Source organism: Myotis daubentonii, chromosome 7 (genome assembly GCF_963259705.1).
Source record: "Myotis daubentonii chromosome 7, mMyoDau2.1, whole genome shotgun sequence".
NCBI classification, from domain to species: Eukaryota; Metazoa; Chordata; class Mammalia; order Chiroptera; family Vespertilionidae; genus Myotis; species Myotis daubentonii.
Genome location: NC_081846.1, coordinates 9,868,480 through 9,882,880, shown reverse-complemented (window position 1 = coordinate 9,882,880; position 14,401 = coordinate 9,868,480). Strand labels below are relative to the sequence as shown.

The 14,401-nt window shown below is 40.1% G+C and overlaps 1 protein-coding gene across 2 annotated transcripts in view; it reads left to right on the top strand.

The window, feature by feature from the left end:
- Window positions 1-84: 84 nt before the first annotated feature.
- TRAK2 (trafficking kinesin protein 2) overlaps window positions 85-14,401 on the top strand; it is a 62,181-nt gene continuing 47,864 nt past the window's right edge. Inside the window, exons 1-2 of one of the 2 annotated variants that reach the window (XM_059702776.1) lie at window positions 85-347; window positions 12,679-12,759. The gene's annotated coding sequence lies outside the window, so the exon portion shown is untranslated. The remainder of the gene's footprint in view (window positions 348-12,678; window positions 12,760-14,401) is intronic. The other variant, XM_059702775.1, reaches the window with a different exon arrangement.

Genomic DNA, 14,401 nt, shown 5'->3' with positions numbered 1-14,401 from the left:
GGGGCCTTCGAGATTGGGGGCGGGGCCAAAGCGGAACTACAAACTCGGGGAACTACAATTCCCAGCAAGCCCTTGGGCCGGCGCGTGGAGGCTGCTGGGAGAGTGGGTTTCGTTCGCTCGTCCCCAATTGCGTGGGGACTGCCATTGATCCGGTGCTGCCGCAAAACTGAAGTCGCCGAGTAATGATGTTGTGAAGTCGCCGCCCGTCCCTGCCACGCCCTGAGGTTCCAGGCTGCGGCTGCGGCGGCGGCGGCGGCAGCTCAGCTGCTGCTAGGAGTCTGCCGCCGCCTTAGAAGCTTCACCCTGAGGGGACGCGGGCGGAGGACGGAGGGCTCCGGGCCATTCCTGTGAGTAACCTTCCGTGCGCGACCCGCACTTGCCCTTGCCAACTTCCCTGGGACGCGGAGGCGCCCTCCAGCCCCGCGCGCTGCCCGGTCCTCTGAGGTCACGCCGCCCGGTCCTCCGAGGACACCCGAGCCGGCGGCTGGCGCCGGAGGGCAGGGGCCGCGCCGGGTCCCCGCCCCGGGGGAGTGGGGTGTTTCCCCAGTGCGGGTGCGCAGTGTGGGCGCGGTGCTCCGGCCTCGGGGCTCCCCCTCCTCGGAGGACTGGCCGCGTTCTCCTCTGCGGACCTTGTCCGTCCAGCCCCCGCCCCTGAGCGGTGAGGGCGTCGCGTCCGGCTGCGGGACCCGAAGCCTCGCTCGCCATCTGTGCTGTGAACCGAGGGGCGGGCGTCGGAAGAGCTCTTTCTGGGTGAAGTTGCGGTGGACTTTTCTGGGATTGATTGTGAGCCAAGACACCGCACGTCTTTCCAGAGACGGTTGACTTCAGTTTCCAGCGCACATAATGGGTCCTGGCCGGTGTCCATTGGAGGACTGGCATAAAGATCATCTCTGACACTTAAAAGATTTCTGGGTCACAGGAGCGGTGCTTGCCCACAAACCTTTGATCTAAACCTGCAGTTTCTGAGCCATAAACAGACAAACAAACAGAAACAGTGACCGTTCACTGGCAATCCGTCAAGCTAGAATGGGCCATAGGAATAAAATGAAACGGGCTCTGAGTTTTAAATATATGCATAGTCGCTGTAGAATTGCATGTCTGAGCCCCAGGGGTCTCCAAATAGCAGGTTAAGGGTGGAGACGGGACACTTCAGAACAGACTGTGAAGGACAGTTGGGGGTGAGAGAGGGCAGGATTTGGACACTTTGTCATCTCGGCATTCATTCAGCTTCCTGTTTTTAAAATTAAGTACTGTGCAGCCAGCCTCAGACATTCAGCAAGCGCACATAGGTTTTTATTCTTATGCTAGCAGGGCTTGGAAAGAACAAACATTTGGGTGCTCTCCATCTGCCAGGCAGCCCGGTTAGGAGCTCTGCATACATCCGCTCGATCACTACGATAACCCTTTTGCGCGAAGTCTGAGGCTCAAAGACGTTAAGTGGAGATTCAGACCTAGACTTGCCTCCTCCAGAGTTACGGGTCAGGTAGCTGGGACCTCCTTCAGAAATGATCTTGAAGGCATTTTCCAGTGTTATTTCCCAATACTGGTTTCTACACACTTTGGACATCTAGAGTAAGTCCAAACCCCGCTTTTGAACAAGTTGTTCTTTCTGCTTGCAGTTCCTGTCCCCCAGAGAGCTACTCATTAAGATCCTAGAAGCCCACGCCAAATCCACTCCAGTTTACTTATGTAAGACATAGGATTGGGTTTTCACCTTAAAGGTCCTTTCTGGTTCAAAGTTTTAGTGAACCTACAGTTGGAAATATGAGCCAAGGAGCATTATTCTCCACTGACAATGCTTAATATCTATAGATTTTAAGAGTAGAAAGACTTGTTTCTTAAAATTTTTACTTCTCCACCCCTTTATGTTAAAAACAAGTATAAGAAATGAGACAGATGATAATAATATATTATTTCATGTTTATTTTGAGCTTTGTTATATCATCTGTACCAATTTTTGGAGCTCTTTAGTTACTATACTGTTTAGTTGGTAAGAAATCTGAGGCATTAAAGTACATAATACATTTTAAATGATTTAATAATGGAAAGAACTAAATTATGCATGGGTTCCAGTCATTTGTTCAGATCTGCAGTGTTCATGTAATAATAGGAAACATTTATATAATGCTTACTAACTATTACATACCCATCTAAATCTTTACCTGTATTAACCTATTCTCACAGAAGCGCAACGAGCTAGTTTTAAAATTATATTTATTGACTAATAACATAAATTTCAGGTGTACAACTTTATAATACAACATCTATACATTCTATTGTGTGCTTACCAGCCAAAATCTAATCTCCTGTCACCTCGTATTTGACTCCCTTTACCTTCTTTGTCCTCCCTCCACTTCTCTTCCCTTCTGGTAACTACCATTTTGTTGTCTGTATCAAGGAGTTTTGTTTGTTGCTTTTTGTTTTATATCCCACATGTGAGTAAGATCATGTGGTTCTTGGTTCTTGTTCTTTTCCATTTGACTCACACTAGCTATAAGTGAAATGCAAATCAAAACCGCAATGAGATACTATCTCACACCCATTACAATGGCTCTTATCAATTAGTCAAATAAGTGTTGGAGAGGATGTGGAGAAAGGGAGCCTCATACACTGCTGATGGGAATGTAAATTGGAACAGCCGCTATGGAAAACAGTATGGAGGTTCCTCAAAGAATAGAGCTACCATATGACCCAGCAATACCTGTTCTGGGTATCTACCCAAAAAATGGAAAACACTTATTTGTAAAGATATATGTACCCTGTGTTCATTGCAGCATTATTGTAGCCAAGACATGGAAACAACCCAAGTATCCTTCAACAGATGATGAGGTAAATAAGATGTGGTACATACGTGCATACACTAGAATACTACTTAGCCATAAAAAAAAGAGATGAAATTTTTTGTGACAGCGTAATGAATATTTAGAGTGTCATGCTAAGTGAAGTGAGTCAGAAGAGGTGATTTTATAGGTAGGCAACTGAAGCAGAGGATAAGTGAACATAATCAAGGCCACTCGGCTGCCTAGTGGTAAAATTGGGTGTTAACCTCAGGCAATCTCAGAATCTTTACTCTTCACATTTTTTTGAGCATCTGCTGTGTACCAAACCACAACTGGATTTTTAAAAAATTATAATTAGATCATTTATCTTTACAACTAGCTTGTATAGAATGGAAGTTCAGCATTTAGTGTCTTGCCCTAAGTCACAAGATTATTAAATGATAGAGCCAGGACTTGAACCCACATTTGCCTGTCTTCAGGTCCATGCTTTTGTAATACTTTCAGTAATCAAATCTTGATTAAATACCTTGAAGGGGCCAAACACTGCTAAATGCTAGAGATTTCATCTCTGCTCTTAAGAAATACAGTCTGAAGAGGGAAAGAGACAATTGTGATAGTGTGTGACGGGACAGCAGCATACAGAGGACATCATACAGAGGTGCTGTGGGAACATAAAGAAAGAGCACTGAGATCTTCCTAGGGTGGGAAGGCTTGGTCCAGTCGTGGAAAAATAAATGAGAATTGGCCTGGACAAAGAAAGGAGAGAGGCTCTTATGGGCTGGATTCTGTCCCTCCAGAATTCTTCTTAAATGTTGAAACCCGAATCCCCATGACCTCAGAATGTGACTGTATCTGGAGATAGGGCCTTTAAAGAAGTGATTATGTTAAACTGAACCCTTTAAGTTAGGTCATAATCTTTTCTGATTGGTATCCTTATAAGAGAAACTTTGGCCACAAAAAGAAATACAGAGAAAAGCCATGTGAGGACACATGGAGAAGGTGGCCATCTGCAAGCCTCAGGAGAAACCAAATCTACCAGCACTTTGATCTTGTACTTGTAGCATCTAGAATTGCGAGAAAATGAATTTCTACTAATACCACTACCCAGTCTGTGGTATTTTGTTATGGCAGCCCTAGAAGATTACACAGGGATGTTCTAGGTCAGTGGTTGGCAAACTCATTAGTCAACAGAGCCAAATATCAACAGTACAACGATTGAAATTTCTTTTGAGAGCCAAATTTTTTAAACTTAAACTATATAGGTAGGTACATTGTTATTAACTTAATTAGGGTACTCCTAAGCTGGCCTTTGCTAGAAACGTCCTCAATCTGATTGAGGTGCGTTCGCAGAGGTCAACCCCTTCCAATTCTCCCATCCACACTCGTCTTGTATGCTTGTTTCATCTATCTCCTTTCGTTCATCCTCTCTATATGTCCACCCCCCACTTCTTCTAATGCCACTTCAAAATAGACTCGCCCAGGCCGAAAACCGACTTCTGCGCATGGGCCACGAAGTTTCAATCGCACTGTACGTGCGCGCTTGCACGTGGTATTTTGGGGAAGAGCCACACTCAAGGGGCCAAAGAGCCGCATGAGACTCGAGAGCTGCTGTTTGCCGACCACTGTTCTAGGTGAAGAAATGACATTCAAAAAGCCTTTTAGGTGTGGCCAGGTGATTAGGTTTTGTGATAAGAAGTGTTGAGAGGTGAAGTTGGAGACTAGGCTGGGACCATATTAGGACAATTTTGTATGAGATGCTAAGGAGTTTAATCTTTATCTTAAGGAAATGGGATGAAAAGGCTTTGTAGCAGTGCAAAAACATTAGCTCTGCATTTTAGAGCAATTTAGATTACTCTGTGAGCCTTGTGGAGGATAGATTAAAGGGGATAAGACTGGAGGCAGGGAGACCAGTTCAGGTGTCTATTTCCACAGGAAAATGAACTAAATATTTTCTTCGAATATCAAATGTCAAACTAAAACAGAATCATTGTTAAGGAAGATTTTAGAGGGCACAGCTAACCTTTAGGGTATATATAAGAAGATTTTGGAAGAATTTGTATATCCTTTTTTACCTATAGACTGGCTATGCTTTTGACATTTGGCTTTTCATAAAGCTTTCACAGAATACTCATTGTTTTCCCATTGTATTTAATACACTTTTATGGTGCTTACACTGTTCTAAGCCAAGTCCTATACTTTGTTTGATCTTAGCCAAAAGGCTGAGAAGCAATAAGCCAACCTTATGAAATACCTACTATTACTATCTCCATTTTATACATACAGATATTGAAGTACAGAGAGGTCCAGTAACTTATCCCTGGTCACATAGCTGATAAATGGCAGGGGTAAGATTCAAACACAAGCTGTCTTCAGAATCTGTGCTCTTAGCCATTATACTATGCTGTTGCCATACAGTATTAAGATCTTCTACTGCCTATGAAAGGAGGAATACAAAAATGAATTGGGTATTTTTCCATAGGGAGTATACAGCTTATCAGGGGAGATTAGGAACAATAATAAGTTTCTGGGTTTTTGAAAGTTTTTTAGAGAAAAGTGGAGCATTGAGAGGCAGTAATTACTAGGGCTTCTGGGAAAACTGGACGGAAAAACTGGCATTTGAACTGGGGTGTGAGGATTGGATATGTAGAAGAAAAAGAGAACATTTAAGTTACAAGCAATAGCATGAAAAAGTTAAAGGATTGGGAATTTCCTGATGTGTCTAGAAAACTAGTAAATACAATCCTTTGTTTTGTTGGGAATATATTGTGTAGTTGGAGAAAAGAGTTTGGGGGATGGGAAAACAGGAAATGTCTGGGAAAGAGAACTCTTAGGGCTTGAGGAGCAAGGAAAATTGTAAGGTTTTAAGCCAAATGATTGAAGTTATACTGAATGTAATGATCTTTTAGGAGAGGATAAAATTCATCTAGGCCCAGCCCATCCATAACAAGTCCTATCTTCACTGTCTCACAGATCCCTCTGTTTCCATTTGTCTTGTTATGCATTTGTTACAATAATTCAGGCATAATGTGATAAAATTTCTTAATTATTTTTCTGTGTCTAATTTATCCTCTATTCTGAAATTTATCCTCTATTCTGACTCCAGATTTATTTCTCAAATGTCACTTTCCATTTAGAAACTTGTTCCCTGTTGGATCAAGTTCAGATTTCTTAATCTGAGCTAGTCAAATTTAAAGCTCCAAGTACTTTCCCATATATTCCCACTGAAATTGGTCTGTACACTCCTGCCAAACCGGCTCTGGCTGCTTCTGTCTTTCCCTACCAGCTATCCCCATTCCCACTATCCAAATTTTTCCATCCTTGAGGAACTCACTCAAATCTTACTCCTTTGTGAAGCCAGACCACTTCAGCTAGAAAAATGCTCTCCCCCTCTGGCTATGTACAGAACAGTTCTGTCCTAACACTCATAAATTCTTAATAAATCTGGTGGTGTTATCTTATTTTCTTAAATTTCTTTACATTATTAGATCTTAGGTCGAATGTAAATCATAGAGATTATTAGAGCTCTCACCATTAGATCTTAGGTTTCTTACATCTTTAATCTCCTTAGGGCAGAGTCTATTGTACACTACTTTTTATTTCTTTTCAGTACTTTTAGTTTATTTCAAGAGGCATTGAAAGCTGTCTCATAAATAGCTGATTGACCAATTGTTCATTGAGGTAATTCTATTGAAATTTTTTAAATCACTGACCTGCTTTTTATTATGTAATGTTCTGACTTTATTCTTAGCTTTACCAGACTCATGTAACCTTAGGCATATCCTACTTGACTACCCCACCCTGTATTATGGTTTATTCCTGCTAAGAAAATGAGCATACAAAGTCTACTCATGGAATAGAGGTGGAACTAATTCATGTTGTAAAGATCAGAGAGGTCTTGGAAGCTTATCTATATATCTCTGTCAGTGGTTGCCAGACTTTGAGTTCTTTCTTTAGAAAGCTTTCTCACAAGTCATGAAGAAGGAAGGAATAGTTCAAATAAATTAGGGTCTAATTTAAAAGCGTTACACCATGTTGTGTAACAATGTAGTTGATAAATTATGCATGTTAATAGTGAAAGAATTCACCCACCAGTTCAGTTGATAGTTCAACAACAAATATTTATTGAGTTGCTGCTCCTGCCATTGTGTTGCCATTCTGATCAGCAAGGAGGAAAGGGAAAAGATAGCAGCTTCCCTTTCTCTTCCTGGAAGTAAATTGTAATATATGTTGTAAAAGAATTAAATTAGATGCTGCATTGTAAAATAAAGGTGGCAGAGGAGACTACTTTAGATATGGTAGACTTCTCCCTTAGGATGGCTTTTCAACTGAGTCCTGAAGGGTGAGAAGTAGTTGCCATGTAAAGAACAAGAGCGAAAAGTAGTCCAGGTCCAGTGAACAGCTACAAAGGCCCAGAGATAAGAGAGTGTGATGAGAAGTGAAAAGAAAGTGAAAAGAAATGACAAAAGGTCTGTGTCTCTGTGGCTGAGTCTGAGCAAAGAGCAGAGTGTGGCAAGATGAGGGACAAGTAGGGGCAGACCTTGTAGACTGGGATTTTAAGTGTGGATTTTATTCTAGGTATTATGGGACCCCTTCATTTATTTTTGAAAGGAATTTAAAAAACATGATTCTTGTTGCCTTATGGAGAATAAGAGATTAACATGGAGTCCTAATAGGAACTTGGTTCACCTTAGGAATCTAAGAGTTGATGATGGCTTGAATTTGGATGAAAGCGGAGGGAATGAAGAGAAGTGGGTAAATTTGAGAGACATATATTGGTATTAGACTGCACAGAACTTGGTAATGGGTTGGATGTGGCAAGGTGAGAAAAAGGAGACATCTGTTCAGTGGATCAGTTTAGGGCAGTGGTCGGCAAACTGCGGCTCGCGAGCCACATGCGGCTTTTTGGCCCCTTGAGTGTGGCTCTTCCACAAAATACCACGCGCAGGCGTGCACGTACAGTGTGATTGAAACTTCATGGCCCATGCGCAGAAGTCGGTATTTTGTGGAAGAGCCACACTCAAGGGGCCAAAGAGCCACGTGTGGCTCGCAAGCCGCAGTTTGCCAACCACTGGTTTAAGGGATCATAATCAGCCTTTGAGAAAATTGTTTGAAGCTCAGGAAAAAGTCTAGTTTAAGAGCCAGATTGGGAGTTATTAACAGAAAAGAGAGTCAACAGAGGAAAGCAGGGAGTAGTCAACAATATTGTACCAGAGATGACATAAGATAACAACTAAGAAGGTATGATTGGATTGGTTAGCAGGGACTATTGGTGACTGAAGGGAAAGTGGTTTCAGGAAAAATCAGATTGTAGTGGGGTTGAGGGATGAATGAGAGATGGAGAAAAGAGAATGAGAGGAAATACCCTTTAAGGAAGCATGGCTGAGAACAGAGGGCAGTAGTTAGAGGGAGATTAGAGAAGGCAGGAATAGAGACTTTTAAGTAACGTATTTCATTATTTTTCAACCTGGTAGACATATACACATGTAGAAAAATTGAACAGTATATTAAGAAAAATAAGTTTCTCTCCCCCTTCTATCTTTCACCCAGTTCCTCTTCTAAGAGGATTGCTAATTTATACTCCCATCAACAAGTGTGGAAGTGCATGATTGAGATTATGCTTGTACTTCATTCATAGAGTTTGGAGAGAATACTAGCTATAGATTTTGTTAATTTACTGGTGGGAGGAATGAGAGTAAGAGAAATAGAGAACAGATAGGGTTTCAGAGATTAGCAAGAATCGTGTGGTATGAGGTTGTCTCAGAAAAGGATGTTTAAGAGTAATAATGGAGGGCATGCCTGTGGTGTGAGGACCAGGTTGATGGCCAAATCTGCAACAGCCCCATTCATATCATTTGTAATCTTTTCAGGAGAACTTAACTACTTCTTTACATTTAATAAAATGCTTGTCAACCTAGAAAATGGACTTTTCAAAAATTCATCACGTACAGAAAGGTTTGGGGTCTAAGCACCAAACCTCTGCTTTCCGTTCTTACTGCTTTTAGTCATTGGCATGTTGTGTGTGGTGCTTTGGGTTATCCAGGCCAGTGGTATAAATCTAAACAAAGGGAAGTTTGTTGGTTAAGAAAGAACACTCTCTGTCTGAAGGAAGAAAGGAAGAGGAGGAGGCTGGGAGCCAACTAAAATGTCTCTGAGATGGTACAACTGTTCCTAAAGCACATAACTTAACAACTTAAAAAGATTTTTTCCCATCTATTCTCATCTTTTTAGCTAGTACTAGGCTAAACACTGTTCTATTTTTAGTCATGAAAAACAAAAGACTGCAGATATTAGCAATTGTGGGGTTTTTAAGTAGATATTTTCTCATTTCTTATTTAATATGAGACTTAATTTAAATGTAATTTATAAACAGTTGCAAATACTGTTAGTGGGTAACATGATAAAACTAAGTTATGAGCCAAAAATTTACTTGTAGCTTTCCTATGAAATTGTCAGCCAGTTCATTTTAGTTATTTGTAAGAAAAGTGGGCACTGTGTTATTGCTATAAAAATAATAAATCTCTCTTTTAACAGCAAACTCTTATACAGAGTTATTCATAAAGCAAAAACAATGTTTTCTTTCAACTGTTCACTCTTAGCTTAAGGTTTTTTCTGTGTGTTCTTTTCAAGGCAATTCATTTAGTTGATATTGGACTGAAATGTACTAATAAGCAATTTTGTTCATTAAATTACTTCTATAATTCAGTGTATTGACATTTTTAAAAAAATATATTTTATTGATTTTTCACAGAGAGGAAGGGAGAGGGATAGAAAGTTAGAAACATCGATCAGCTGCCTCCTGCACACCCCCTACTAGGGTGCCCGCATCCAAGGTACATGCCCTTGACTGGAATTGAACCTGGGACCCTTGAGTCCACAGGCCGACGCTCTATCCACTGAGCCAAACTGGTCAGGGCTGTATTGACATTTTAAATCACTAAGCTTATAGTTAGGCATGTATTGCTAGCCTACCATGTGTCAGTTGCTTTAAGTTTTGGGCATGCAAACATAAGATACCTTTATTCAAGGGGCTCACAGTGAAGTGAAGAAAGTGAGCACATAGTCTCTGGGAGCGAGCATTCAAGAGAGGAGTCTGTGAACACTGATTAAGGAACAAATCACAATGAAAAATTTTAAGATTCCTTAAACAACTTTGTCCATGTTTGTAACTACTTTATATTTCTCTATGACAATTGACAGTAAAGTTGTCACACAAGAGGAGGACTTACACTTTTCTTAGGAGACAGTGAAGAAAGGACAAAGCGTATTCATAGCCAATCTAGGGAAAAGAACACCAGGTGAGAAAGCACTTGGCGGCGACTGGGCCAAAGGAAGAGAAGAAGCCAACCAAATCCCTAGCGCTGCAGGGATGAAAGAAAGAGGTACCGAGGAACCAGCCAAGGGCAGGAAAACAGGTCCTAAGGTTTAGTCTCCAGCAGACACTTCTGGGTTCTCTGATAACCTGGTTATCTGGTTTCTCAGCTAACAGCAGATTAGAAAGGGGAAAGACACTAGCAACTGTAAAGTGTAATGGTTGATTGCCTTTACAATGAGGCAGAAAACCAAACTAGAAGTAGACTTAAAATCTAAAAAAAAAAATAGCAATTTGAGACCATTTAGTGTAGGGAGAAGGAGCTCTTTAAAAGCTTATAATCTGCGGAAACCGGTTTGGCTCGGTGGATAGAGCGTCGGCCTGTGGACTGAGGGGTCCCAGGTTCGATTCCGGTCAAGGGCATGTACCTGGGTTGCGGGCACATCCCCAGTGGGAGATGTGCAGGAGGCAGCTGATCGATGTTTCTCTTTCATCAATGTTTCTAGCTTTCTATCTCTCTCCCTTCCTCTCTGTAGAAAATCAATAAAATATATTAAAAAAAAAAAAGCTTATAATCTTAGAGGATATTACTATAGTCACTATAATACAGTAATTGCTTAGTCATAGTAATGACCCTGAGTCATCGCATTCTATCAGCCTTTTCTATCTCAGGACTTCTCCCCACAATAGCTGTTCGTTGGCCTTTTTCTCATTACCATGTCTTAACTTTATTGGGAAACATCTTACCAATTTTTTTTAAAATAAGAAAATTGTGGTGAGGGAGAGTATTAAAGATTTTGTAGTTTTTGCCAGTGTTTTCAAACACATTTCTCTAGGGAGTGGTTCTCAACCTGTGGGTTGCGACCACTTTGGCGGTCGAACGACCCTTTCACAGGGGTCACCTAAGACCATCCTGCATATCAGATATTTACATTACGATTCATAACAGTAGCAACATTACAGTTATGAAGTAGCAACAAAAATAATTTTATGGTTGGGTCACAACATGAGGAACTGTATTTAAAGGGCCAGAAGGTTGAGAACCACTGCTCTAGGGAATGTTTGCAATATTAGTGTAACTGATGGACTTAATTGATGTAGCCCAATATATACAGTCATATCTCTTTACTGAAACCCATGAGAGGACAATTAGATTTTTGTAAATTAGGCTAAGAAAGCTTTCAATTTTCAAATGCTCTATCAACTTTATATTTTGTGTAGTACTGTTTTTCTCTCTACTACAGATTGCATGGATGTAACTTGACTACAGATTGATTTATTCTCTTAGCAGATATTTATTGAATGCATGGCATTTGCAAGATAATGTATTACGATATAGGTGGACTTAATTTCTTGCAACAAAATTTTATTTTGATCTTCATCCCACTTATTTTTAGCAGCTCATAACAAGTGACAGAATTATTCCCGATTTACAGTAATAATATATCTGTATTATTTTCTCAATACTGTTGAATAGTTATTTAATGGCAAAATCAAATTCAGATTTGGAGTTATCTTATTAAAGAAACATAATAAACATAAAAACACAGATCATTCTGTTTCTTTGTAAATACAGCCAACTTTGGGATCAGATGACTCATTTTTTTCTAAAAGCACAAACGAACAAATTGGGGGCTTGTTTGCCCTTTTTTTCTCTTTCAGTAATCAGTATGTATTTTTTACAAAATGGAGTGGAGAGCTAAGCCTGTTTTAGAAGGATCTCTGAGGCTTTTTCTTTTTTAAAAAATATGTTATTGATTTTAGAGAGAAAGGAAGGAACAGGAGAGAGAGAGAGAGAGAGAGAGAGAGAGAGAGAGAGAGAGAGAGAGAGAGGAGAGAGAGAAACGTCAAGTGGTCAAACTACACACATTCACAGTCCCCTACACTCCTTGTTTCTCCTCATAGCACTCAGAAGTGAGAGGCCCCAGCTCTGAGTTTGATTCTTGGCTCTTACCAGCTTGGCTCTTTTTAATCTGTGAGCCAAAGTTTTCTCTATCTATGAAACCTTAACAGTAATATCATATCTTGGGGTAGTTGTGAGGATGAGAGGGGATTATGTGCATAAAACAAAAACAGGCTTCATGGGAGACGAATAAAGTCAATGCCTTGCACATAGTAAGTGCTCTGTCAGTGTTAGCTATTATTGGGAAAGACTGAATTTGGAGCAGAATTGAGAATCAATTTCTCTATCTTGTATTTTCCATTTGAAACAGAGCTCTTCTGTCTTTATATCAGTTGCTTACCATTATAAGCTGATCTCAGCGAACTTCTGTAGTGCTGGGTTCATTTGGTATATTCTGTAGTAAAGTCATGAATTTAACAAAGAGGTTTTGCTTTTTTGTTCTCAGTGTCAAAAGAACTCGTTTCTGCTCAGGAACTTTCACAGGACAGCGATGTCTGCTCTTCAGTTGTTCAGGTCTAGAAACAGAAGTTGTCTCAGTGTACTCTGTTGATCAGGCCTTGAGGAAAGTATACACCAAGCAGACCCACTAAGGCATGATGAGGAGGCCGGAGTGTCTGCTGTTTACACAGTGGAACTGTCAAGTGGACCACATGTTTTGGTTCCCATAGTATATTTTTCCCTTATAGGAAAATCTGTGTGAGAGACCAAGTTACCAGAAATTTTTTCCTGTGTGTGCATTTAGAGGTGGAGGACACTTGAAGCATAAGGTACAGTATGCTAAGGGAATGGGAGCGCTGGGCTGAGTTAGCAGTATGGGTTCCAAGAACCTCAGCAGATTAGAGCAGAGAATGAGGCCTGAGGTTGGAGGACCAGGTGGGAAACTATTGCCCTGGTCGGGGACAGAGAGAAGGACTTGGGTAAGGCCATAGCCATAGGCTTGGCGAATAAATGGACAGTAACTGGAAACTACATGGAAAGCAGGGATTGAGGAGAAGAAAGATGACTTTGGTTTTTGGCCCTGCTGATGAGGTGAATTGATAATATTAGCTAATTAGTAAAGCAAGAAAAAACAGATTTAATGGGAGAAGGATAATGAGTTCAGTTTAGAATGTGATAAATTTATGGTATTATAAGTTGATAGAGAGTTTCAGTTTAAAGTCAAAAAATGCCAATTTGGGCTGAAGATAGAGACTTGGGAGTAATTATCATATAATTAGAAATTAAGGCCTTTGAAGTAGATGAGATTTCTGAGGAAAGAGAGGGACCATGTTAAAATCCTGAAGAACTGGGGATACCAGCTACTAAAGGCAGGAGGAGGGATAGTGTTACTAAATTTCCCTAGCCACCTAGTTACTAAACCCAGCTAGCTCATTTGAGAATCTTAATTGTCTCCTGAGTTGCAGATAGCCAACAGAATTTTTATGTTTTTATTTGGTTCCTGAATTTCATTGGCAAACTACATGTCATTTCTCCCTCAAAAGGTAACCTTATCATGAAGTCGTGTAATTGATTGTGACAAATGGTTTGGAAATCAATGAGTCTTATGTCCAAACCATAATATAATTTGAACATTTTTTTGCATAGTAGAATTATGTTACTAAAATGGTTATAAATCTTAGATATGCAGAATTCTAGACTCATTCTAGAATTATATATGTTTATAAATATGTTTATATAATAAATATTCTACCCTGGCATCACTTCCATTTTAAGTTACACCCTGTTTCTGGCCACTTAAGATTGCATGTCCTGGTGCCACTGATTACTTTGTTGATCTGAAGAGCTATATTGGCTACAGTTTTTCTTTTGGCACCTTTTGGAAACATCAGCTTCTGAAGACTTTAAGTATTATAAGTTTAAAATAACTGAAAAATTTAGGATCATCCTAAGCCAGGAAAAAACAAGTTTACATTTGATTTTCAGAGGGGACAAAAAGAAATGAGGACACAGATTTTCTACCTATTCCTGAAATATTTCTGTTTTTTAAATTTGTATTTATTTTATTGCTGTGTAAAATGCTGCTTGGAGGGATCTCCTTAGCTATTTGATTTGAAGATAAGTCGTGAAGTGCAGATTACACAGTAAATACTCTTAAGTCTGCCAGCATGATTATATTTGTTCAGTTTCTTAATCTGTGAAGTGTCTGTAGGTTTTCAGGTAATGGTGTCTCTTGATTTAATTTACAACCTAAAATTTGTCAGTCAACATTGAAAAAAACACTTTCTAATTTGGTGGGGAAGAATTTTTTTGGTTGCAGAAGTATAGTACATATTTTAGTACCCACAGAATCTATTATATAAAATGCCTCGGCTCAAGACATTACCCCCTCCACTGCATTTTTGGTTAAGAGAACAGGAAACCCACAAACTATAATACCACTTACTCTGCATTACTCAATTTTGAAGACTT